Below are 12,022 nucleotides of genomic sequence, written 5' to 3'. Positions count from 1 at the left end.
AATTAACGAACCATCGGAATATAGTTAGGAAAGGCAGAGGTGCTGGGATGGGTTGTGCGCGTGCGCATATCAATCCAAATATCTAGACGCAGTTTTTGACGGGTCGGGTACATTAATAATAATAATGATAACAATAATAACAATACTAAATATGATTCCATAGCCCTGGGAAATCAGGATAAATTAAATGTGGTGTTAAAGATTTTAGCAACCCCTAGAAGACTTCTAGAAATAAGCTACAGAAAAAAGGAAGTCTTTAAGGCGTTCCTGGGTTTAACGGCTTTTAGTGTCCTCGTAAATAACTTGCGTCTTCCTTGGGACGATATAATGAGTTCCCTGGAGGGTTGAGGGTTTAGGCGCACCTCTGCGAAGTGTAGCAGGGAAAAAAACGGAAAATTAGGAATTTGATTTCCTAAACGGCCATTTAGAATGGTAAATGTGGCTATATATTACTAGAATGATGAGAAATTATTTTTAGATCAACCTGTAAGAAGTAATTTTGGAGATTTCCGAAGTGTAGCAGGAAAAAAAAAACTGAAAATAAGGAATTTGATTTCCGAAAAGGCCATTTAGAATGTTAAGTGTGGTGAGATATTAATAGAATGATGAGAAATAATTATTAGATGAACCTGTAAGATGTGGTTTTGAAGATTTTTGAAGTTTAATAGGGAAAATGCAGAAAATCAGGAATTTTATTTCTTAAAAGGCCATCTAGAATGTTAAATGTGGCGATATATTAATAGAATGATGAGAAATCATTATAAGATCAGCTTTTATAATGTAGTTTTGAAGACTTCCAAAGTGTAGCCTAGAAAACATAATTAGGAATTTGATATCCTAAAATGTCATTTGAAATAATAAATGTGACGATATAAGGAGAAATAGTTATTAGATCAACTTGTAAAGGGTAGTTATGTTGATTTGAGAATTTGAAGTAGGATATCATGGGGATCCATTTATTCACATAGACAAACATTCATCTCATAAATTAATCTGAAAAGTAGCTACTGAATTACAGTGCAGTAGCTAACCCCTTGAGTGAAGGAGAATTTGTCAAAAACCTGGTGAAAAAAAAAAAATTCAGAAATGGAAGGAATTTATGGTTTTGCATGAAATATTTCTAATCTTGAAAAACGGTGACTAAAAGGCATGCAATTAAAGATTAGAAAATGATGAAATAAGAAGAATGGCAGGTGAAGTAAAGATTACAGAGATGAATTGTGTCACGGCTAAGATGGTTTGGGCACGTGTTAGAGATTGATGGTGAGAAGGGAGTGAGGAGGGCTTGGAAGGAAGCTTTTAGGGGAAGGGAAGATCGAGAGAGAAGCAGAGAATTAGATGGTGAGGTAAGGTGAAGGATGGTATGGAGCTTTCATCTTCTTAAAGAGCAAAGCCTTCACCATGTTAAAAGTATGGTGAAGGCTTTGTTCTATACCTTTAAAACAAAGCCTTCACCTTACTTTTAAGTTAGAGAACATTTCGAATAACCTCCCTCCGATATTAGGAAACTTATATAGTATTTAAATTGATTAATTGGTTACATTAGGAGTAAGATTACTCCAATCAGCAATATAATTTTGAATAATAGGATGCATATTCTGCTCTACTAAACAACTTTCTTTATCAGGCTTAAGCCCGCGGAAACATTCGATATAACTAAATTTAAATGAGTTATAATTATAAGATCATAAATATTTTCTTTTACTGGGATAAATTTAAGGGTTATGGTGGCCGATGTGGCAACGTCTCTGACTGGTGAACGCCAGACTGGGGTTCGAGTACCGCTCAAACTCGTTGGTTTCTTTGATCGCTGCAACCTCACCATCATGTGAACAAATAATGGAGGGTTTTGGGGAGCCTATAGGTCTATCTGCTGAGTCATCAGCACCCTTTACCTGACCCTCCTTGGTCTTAGCTTGGTTGGAGAGGGGGCCTAGGCGCTGATCATATGTATATATGGTCAATCTCTAGGGCATTGTCTTCCTCGATAGGGCAATGTCACTGTCCCTTGCCCCTGCCATCCTTGAGCGACCTTTAAATCCTTAGGCCTTTAAAATAGTGCATCCTCATATCACCCGTTTTATATTAACAAATATTTGATAATTAATAATCATATAAAACTAACTCTACATGCTTTTTATATAACCATGCACCAGATGGGTAATTCGTATACGGATTGTTTTATGATAAAAGTACAGCATCCTTCTTTGGAGGTCTATTTGAAACACTTGTTTCCTAGTAGGGAAGATTTTCTTCCATACCTGATTAGCTCCAGAGGGAAAAAGATTCAATTTTACTCTTATATAGCTCTTTATATTTCCTTATATTTAAGTATGAGGTATGAGGTTTATATAAATCAGGTCTCTCTCTCTCTCTCTCTCTCTCTCTCTCTCTCTCTCTCTCTCTCTCTTACATTATATCATATTTATTGCTAATTTCCTTTCAAGTAATAGTTTTAAACATTTGAAAGTTAACAAACTTTAAAAATCTTAATAATAATAATCATTTTAATAACAATTTCAACTTTAATAATTTTGATAATGTTAATAATAATAATTGTATAAATATTAAATTTTGATAATCTGATATATATTGATAATTCTCATAATTTCAATTATCTAATAATAAAAATAATATTTATAATAAAAATCATTCAAATATTATTTATAATCATTCTAATATTAATAATTCTAATGATAATGATTTTAATAATTTCAGTTATTCATTTATATTACGTTAAACTATATTTATTTTTCACTTTGAAATTATTCTAAACAATTAATAATAATTTTATCACTGAATACCAAAATAGTTTCAATTATTCGTTTATATCACGTTTAACTATATGTATTTTCCCCTTTGAAATTATTCTAAACAATGAATAATGAATTTAAAACTGAATATAAAAAAAAAACTTTTAAGCACATAAATATACAAATACTCTTTCTTCTCTTGACCTTATCCAGGTGGTTTACGTCCCTCTCCATTATTTCTATCATTTTGAGTCACTAATCAGCTTAGTTTAAGTCCCATCTCATATTCGTCCAAAATCCCTCCTATCCTCAAGGGACCACTTTGCAAAGGACCACCTCTTCTTAAGGGTCTCTCTCTCTCTCTCTCTCTCTCTCTCTCTCTCTCTCTCTCTCTCTCTCTCTCTCTCTCTCTCTCTCTCTCTCTCTCTGTAGCCTGCTACGAAGTACTCATTAAAGCTGAGCTTCGTCGTTCACCACTTTCTGGTTAATACATTCTATGGTGTACTTTTCTGAGTTTCTAAAAAGAGGGGAGTTTTACGAACTATTTACTTTTCATTTTGCGTATAAAAGGAGAGTGAGTTTTTGGAACACATTTGAGAGGGACTCGGTGTTCTTTACAATTTTAAGGAAAAAGAAATCATGAACACACCTTCAATTGACTACGGTGTGTCAGATAAAGAAAAATCAAGATTTTCTATTTTCCGGCCAAAAAAAAAAGAATAAATAAATAAATGAATACATTTTGAAGGTATATGCATCATCATCATCAGCCGTTACTGGTCCACTTTAGAACAAAGGCCTCAGAAATTTCCTTCCACTTGCGTCTATTTATGGTCTTTGTGTGCCAGTCCATATCCGCAAACTTTCTTAGTTCGTGAATCCATCGTCATATCTCTCTTCCCCTGCTTCTATTACAATCTCTAGGGACTCATTCTGTTATTCATAATATCTATCTGTTGTCTGTAATTCCTATTATATGTCCTGTCCATGTCCATTCTTTTTCGTACATGTTGCTAGAATATCCTTTATATTAATTGACTCTCGTATCCATGTTACTCTTTTAGTGTTATTCCCAACATTATTTTTTCCATTGCTCTTTGTGTTGTAACTAGCTTATGTTCTAAGGCTTAAGTAGGGCTTCAAGTTTCTGATGCATAAGTTAATACTAGTAGGACCATCACATTAAAAGTTTTTCTTTTTAGAGAAAGTGGGCAATTTACTTTTCATAAACTCATTTTGTTTACCAAATGCTCTCCATCACATGCTTATCCTTCATTTGATTTTAGTCTCCTGTCCTGGGGAAACACTTACTGTATATTCTATTTACGTATATTCACTAACAATCTCTAGCGTTTCTCCATAACTCTTATTTCTTGTCTCTCTCAATTTCACTGAACATTATTTTAGTTTTACTCATATTCATTATCAGTTTTACATTTCTACTTTCTCTATTCAAAACTTCTATCGTCTTTTGTTAGCCATCCCGTGATTCACTAAACACAACTATGTCATCTGTAAATCTTAAGTTGATAAGATATTCCCCATTACTATTAATTCCCACTTTTTCCCAATCTTAATTCTTATAAGCTTCATCTGGGCATGCTGTGGATAATTTAAGAGAGATAGCGTCTCCTTTCTCAAAAGAAATTTTCTCACTATCTTTATGTACCTTTAAGATTGCTGTACTTCCTGTATAGAAATCTTCAAGTGTTCTAATAAGATGATTCTTCAATTCATTGTTTTTGAACGGTTTTCATTACTGCTGAGGTTTTGACAGAATCAAAAGCTTTCTCATAGTCTATTAATGACATACATAGTAGTTTCTCATACTCTGTTAATTTTTCCATTGGTTAGTTAATTTCATGGATATGCCAGTTATTGAATACCCACTTCTAAAGGCTGCCTGCTCTCTTGGTTGATTAAAGTCTATTAGTCTTTCTAATCGGCCTAATATTATCTTTGTAAATATCTTATATATTACAGAGAGTAAACTTGTTGGGCGTAATATATATATATATATATATATATATATATATATATATATATATATATATATATATATATATATATATATATATATATATACATATATGATTAAAAAAAAATATATATATATATATATATATATATATATATATATATATATATATATGTACATATATATACATACATACATATATATATGTATATATATATATATATATATATATATATATATATAAAATATATAAATATATATATATGTATATATATATGTATATATATGTATATTCAAAACAGGAGCAAAAATGTAAAAATGTATTATTAATATAATATAGTGTCTCAGTAATATTACGGTTGCCACCCAGATGCCCATGTCCCCTCCTCTTGAATCTCTCACAATCTATCAAAAAACAACTACTGTAAATATAACGAGATCCATATAATTGATCCAACAATACAAATATAAAATCAGACCACATTACTCTTAGAAACCTCACTTCAGATAAATATAAATGGTTTAAACCTTGCTAAGAATATGCCGTCATGAACATGAACTCGGATAATGCATAAAAATGTCTCTAAAAATAGAATAATGGTAGTAAGAAATATATAAGTAACGAGATTAATTTTTTTCGGGACTAGTGATATGGACGTCGAGAAAAATTACTTTCATATCTCAATTGCTGTGTGCTAACAAAATGTTGAGACCAACCTCAAAGTAACCAGACGTCTTAATGTGCCTGAAGAGTTCGCTGTAGATGTTAGATCCTCTTGCCTACCTGAGCAGCTGTAGAGTACCGGGAATAACAGACGGCGGTGCCAGTTTAGTATGTGGCCTACCTTTCGAATATGGTCTACGAAATTCTATCTGTTTTAGTATGTGGCCTAGCCTAACCTAACCTTACCTTACCTCACCTTACCTTACCTTACCTTACCTAACCTAACCTAACCTAACCTAGCCTAACAACACAGGTAGGCCACATACTAAATCAGAATAAAAAAGGTAGGCCACATACTAAATCAGAATGAAAAAGGTAGGCCACATACTAAACCAGAATAAAAAAGTTAAGCCACATACTAAATCAGAATTAAAAAAAAAGGTAGGCCACATACTAAACCAGAATAAAAAAGGTACTAAACCAGAATAAAAAAGGTAGGCCACATACTAAACCAGAATAAAAAAAAGGTAGGCCACATACTAAACCAGAATAAAAAAGGTAGGCACCCAGACGGCCATAACTTGCAAAGGGCGTAGAACATTGCCGCCTGCTGCTGCTCCGTGGTTCAGCAATGTGCACTTCTTATTTTCTTCCATATTAGCAAAAAATAATATCCCTCTAAAAACTCACTGTAAAAGTTTCTATAATAGTTTCCATAATTAAACACTAGCCGTGGTAAGGAGGGTGGTGAGTTGTTGGCGGGTGGGAAACAAATAAACCTCAAAGAAAACTCAAAGTCGAAATTTTACTTTAATTTCTTGAATGGGTCAACAGTTGTTTATATGACCAAAATATTGTGAAGCTAAATCTGTAATTGTCAGCACACAACTTACGTTATCATTGAGGACTACTTATAATTACTAAACAAATTTCAGATATCTTTTTAAGTAAGAAAAAATAAGAAACAAATCAGATATATTTCAGCTAGTTTCTACATATAAACATACGTATATATATATATATACATATATATATACAATATATATATATACATATATATATGCATATATATATATATATATATACATACATATATATGTGTGTGAGCGCTTGTGTGTGGCATATATGTGAGCACCATTTATAGTTTCCATCCCTCTATAGAAGACAAGGCCAAAAGTACAGCTTGATTTCAAATATGTTTTACAAATATATATTGATCTGGAGACTATTATATTCAATAGGTCTCTTGAGTGATTAAAAGATTCAGTTAAGATTAAAACAAGAAACAAAAGGAAATAGGAAAAAAAAGAATTTTTAATATATGATGCAGGATGCAATAGATCCTCATGAATAAAAATTAAACATTTATCAATTCACGTCAAACATCATTCAAAGAAACGCGATATTAAAACAGTAAAAGGCCGACTATATTTCAGAGAGAGAGAGAGAGAGAGAGAGAGGGAGAGAGAGAGAGAGAGAGAGAGAGAGAGAGAGAGAGAGAGAGATAGAGAGAGCGGTACCACGTAATTAGAAGTCTCAGATGACAAGACCTAATTCATACTCGGAGAACTGGTATTCCCAGTAGTCTACCAGTAATGTATATATCGTTCCTCATTTCTTTCGTCTCATTTTTCCTCCATTTTTTGTAATGTTGGTAAGCGAACAAAGTAGCTTTATTTTCTCATGTTTCGTTGCTATTTTTGGAATAACATTGTTCTCTCTCAAACAAATACACAGACACATGACTTTAAAAATATCTGCTGGAATGTGGATGGCCGATGTGGTAACGTTCTTGAATGGTGAATGCCAGACTGGGGTTCTAGTCTTGCTCAAACTCATTAGTTTCTTCGGTCACTGCAACCTCAACATCCTTTTTAGCTAATGATGGGCGGTTTGGGGGAGCCTAAAGGTTTATCTGCAGGGTCCTAGCTTGGGTGTAGAAGGGGCTTGGGCGCTGAACATATGGTCCGTCTCTAGGGCATTGTCCTGCTTGATAGGGCAATGTCATTCTCCCTTGCCTCTGCCATTCATGATCGGCCTTTAAACCCTTAAACCTATGAATGATTTAGCAGAGATGGAGCTTACCTGTCTAACACGATTCTGAACCATATTTTTTTCACTATGTGTAGTTTTAAAATTCCTTTACTTTTAATATAGATATCTTCATGTGCTCTAACATAACATTCCTTTGATCAACTATAATTTGCTGTTTAAAATTATATGTAGAATGACAGATCAACGGATTTTTATTGCAAGAAAATAAGTTTTTCTACTCGCCCTAAATACCTCCAAGTATTCTAGAAAAAAATAAAACTTCAAAGTTGCGCATTATTCCTTACTCAAAAAAAAAAAAAAAAAAAAAACACTTTCTGGAAACCCTGGCTTAGATCCAAATTATCTTTAAACATTTATAAAAAAAATAGCCTCTGTATTTGGCATTGCGTCGTCTAAACTCAGGAAAGGCTTAGAATTAATCTGTTATATAAGTCTCTTTCCTACGCAGTAAAAATGCAGATTTAAATTCTTATCTTCTAATACATTTCACTAATTATTATCCGTATTTATTCAGTGGCATCTCATATCTTATATGATTCGCATTTGCATCAATCCTGAAGCCATCCCTTACGCCCATGTAAAAACAAAACTAAAAAGAAAAAATAATAATCCTCAAAATGTTTACAAACCCTTATCCTGACAGCGAAAAAAAAAAATGTAACTTATAAAAAGCTCTTTAGAAACAAAGTGACTCTTTTCCTGATATATTTTCCCTTGTTGGAACCTTTGGGCATCATGCTTTTCCAACTAGGGTTATAGCCTAGCTTGTAATAATAATAATAATAATAATAATAATAATAATAATAATAATAATAATAATAATAATAATAATAACAACAACAACAACAGCAACAACAACAATTACAACAATAATAATAATATTAATAATAATAATAATAATAATGATGACAGCAACAACAACAACAAAAACAACAACAACAATAATAATAATAATAATAATAATAATAATAATAATAATAATAATAATAATAATAATAATAATATATTTACTTGAAGTCAGGTGTTTTGATTAGTTTCCATGTATGTTGATTCTAAACCCGAAGCCAATAATGCAAAATAAGATGAATAACCTAATTATAGACTTGTGATTGAATTCCGATAATAGTTCGATAGCACATTATCGTTGTTGTGATTGAATATAAGGAGGAAGATTATAATAATCATATCTTAATTGGAAAAATAAAAGACAATTGAGGTATAGGAATCATGCAATAGATTTCACAATTTTTCTTTTCTGAAATGCTAACGCATTTTTCAATAAAGTTAATTAAAAAAATATGGTTCACCAAAAGCATGATTTTTTAAAATTCTTTTTGGAGTATAAAAGAAATCCTATCTGCATTTTTCGCACTGTCAATGGCTCATAATTAAAGTCTCCCCCAATACAGAAAAAGAGAACCACATAGAAAACGGGATCCACCAGCTAAAAAGTACGATTTAGAATTATTGTGGAAGAGATATTTCAAAAGGACTGCTCTTTTTCCAGCATTCTATCCTGACGGATGAATAGAGATTAACGTAAAGCACGTGTGAATATTCTCTAATATTCACAGGGGAATGGAATACAGGATGAAATTAAACTCGCAGGTTTTTTAAAGCAGACCGATATTTAAAATTCCTGTGATTCAGCAAATGTTTCGAGTCTACCAAGATTTGAAACCGAAAAATATTTCAAGCATAGTAAAAGGTGATTTTCGAGACGGGTTTACTTGTTAATAGAGATATATTCCCTTCAATGACTGGGGTGGCCTGGTGGTACCGTCCTTGCCTGGTGATTGCCAGACTGGGGTTAGAGTCCCGCTCAAACTCGTTAGTTCCTTTGGTCGCTGCAACATCGCCATCTTTGTGAGCTAAGGACAGTGGTTTTGGGGGAGCTTATAGGTCTATCTGCTAAGTCATCAGCAGCCATTGCCTGGACCTCCTTGGTCCTAGCGTGGGTGGAGAGGGGACTTGGTTCTGATCATATGTAATATGGTCAGTCTCTAGGGCATTGTCCTGCTTGATATGGCAATGGCACTGTCCCTTGTCTCTGCCATTCATGAGCGGCCTTTGAACCTTTAAACATCCGAGCGTCCACACTCATAAACAGAAAAATGTCCTAACATCTGTAATTTCTTATTTATAGTTTTACCTTTCTTGATTGATTTAAATCTATCATATTTTCTCTATCAATTTATTACTCCATAGGGGTTTTCTTCAATGAGGCTTTAGTTACAAACACTATTGTAAAACTAAATCAAGTCGTCCTCATCAAATATGTTCGAAAAAAAATCTAAAGAATTATTAGTTGGCTAAATTTTGGACCACAATTAGTTCAGAGCTTCACAAATAGGTGAGCATATTTTCAATAGCTGTAAAGCGAAAATATTTACAGAAACATCGAAAATAAAACTGACTCGCTTATCATTGGCTGTTGTAATAAACCGTTAATTGATAGTGAATTTGTAAAAGCATAATGATGATCAATAAGCCTAGAGTGAAAATGTACATCAATGCTGAGGTACGAACTGTTTTTCTTCTCTGCATTACGACATGCAGTCTAATTAATTAATAATGAAAAATTAAAATAGAAATTTTAGGCCACATTCATTCGTCCAATAATATTGGTTTTTATCAGAAGTTTAGAATAAAATTATAAAAAAATTTTAGCTTTTCAATACAAAGTTTTGAATGAAAAGCGATTTTTCAAACAAGTTTTCAGAAAAAAAAAATTATCGATTAATACATAAACATGTTTTCGATAGAATTTGAAGGGTGATGGAAAACATTATCTGATGAAAATGAATAACTGTCTTCTTAAAAGCACTTACTACTGATCTTAAGACACAGGTGGCCTCAAATGAAAACATCTCAAGTAATGTTATATACACTCGACTGTTCAACATAGGCAAAACTTGTCTTTTACTTCGGTATATATTGAAGATGGTATTGGCAATACCCTTTAAACGTTTATACCAATTATCCTTCTGTCCTATTTACGTGATTTCTGTTTTTTATTTCAGTCGAAACTATGCTTCGTTTCAGATATTTTCCTTCCGAAAATTTTTACTTCTTCAATCAACTCCATGTCTTGTTGTATTATGTGTTCATTAATTCTTATTGAGAAGGATCATATAATTTTTTTTTTTTTATTTGAGACCTCGCATTCCTACTGTTTTTGTTGACATCTGTACTTCTTTGATTATTCCCCTACTTCACTTACAGAAAATAAAGTAGCTATAATCTATAATTAGTAGTATATCCACTATCATAACCAATATCTTCGGTCTAAATTTTATCTGTGATTTTGTACATAATTTTCCAATTTCGAAATTAATTGAAATTTTATTTTATTTTTGCTCTTAATGTTGCTCCCTACTTCCCAACAAACATATATCTGCATCTCCTTCAGTGACATTCCTATTTATCTTATATTGCATAATTATTTCTATCAGTTTTCGCCCTTCAATCATTTGTCTTTTGGAGTTCTATAGATTTTCACTATATATAAATTGCCTAATATTTTTTCTTTGGACGATTTGTTGCCCGAGAGGAACCTTTTTGTATGACGAGAAATAGAAATTATCTAAAATGATAGTTCGGCTGCAATGACCTTTGATGTCAAGATTCCAGAAAACTTTAAATCAATCAATCAATCAATCTAAAATGATAGAACAGACCATCATCTAAAAAGATATTCCTGAAGAAGTAAATTAGTTCAGAAAATAAGGATAAAAAATATACTTTAGAGTAAATTGTAGTAAATGTTAGAGAAGCTGTAAAATATCACTTGTTCACCCATGAGAGCTTGTATTTTAATTGATATACTATAAAAATTTTCAGGATATACTGAACCTTTGGTAACTTTATTCTAAGTATTTTGCCATCTTACAACATAAACTTTATATAATTGATGGCTTTCAAAAAATTCTGCGGAACCTGTAACACTGTTAAAAAACGCAATTTTAATCGGAAATTCTCAGTAATAATATACTGTTCTCAGCCGTATTTAGGTAAAGTGCAGGCGACCGTAATACACACACACACACACACACACACACACACACACACATATATATATATATATATATATATATATATATATATATATATATATATATATATATATATATACACGCACACTCACACATACACACACACACAAATATATATATATATATATATATATATATATATATATATATATATATATATATATATATATATATATATATATATATACTGTATATATATATATATATATATATATATATATATATATATATCACTACATCGTGATTTTAATGTTCTTCAAAATGTTATAAATAAAGTCTAATTTCGAATTCATCCTACCATGGATTCACAGATGCATACAGTACACTTAAATAAAAAAAGTAATTTTAATAGAAAAATCTCCGTAGTAATATACCGTTCTCAGCCGTATTTCAGTAAAATACAGGCGACCGTTATTTTACCCTACTTTGCTATTATCTTTTCCGTGTTGGTGACCGTAATATCACTCATTAACGTCAATATATCCGTTTTTTAAAACGGTAAATCTCTGGCAACCTT

Source organism: Palaemon carinicauda, chromosome 16, assembly GCF_036898095.1.
Source record: "Palaemon carinicauda isolate YSFRI2023 chromosome 16, ASM3689809v2, whole genome shotgun sequence".
NCBI lineage: Eukaryota > Metazoa > Arthropoda > Malacostraca > Decapoda > Palaemonidae > Palaemon > Palaemon carinicauda.
The sequence above is the reverse complement of the archived record's forward strand: the minus strand, read 5'-3'. Positions refer to the sequence as shown.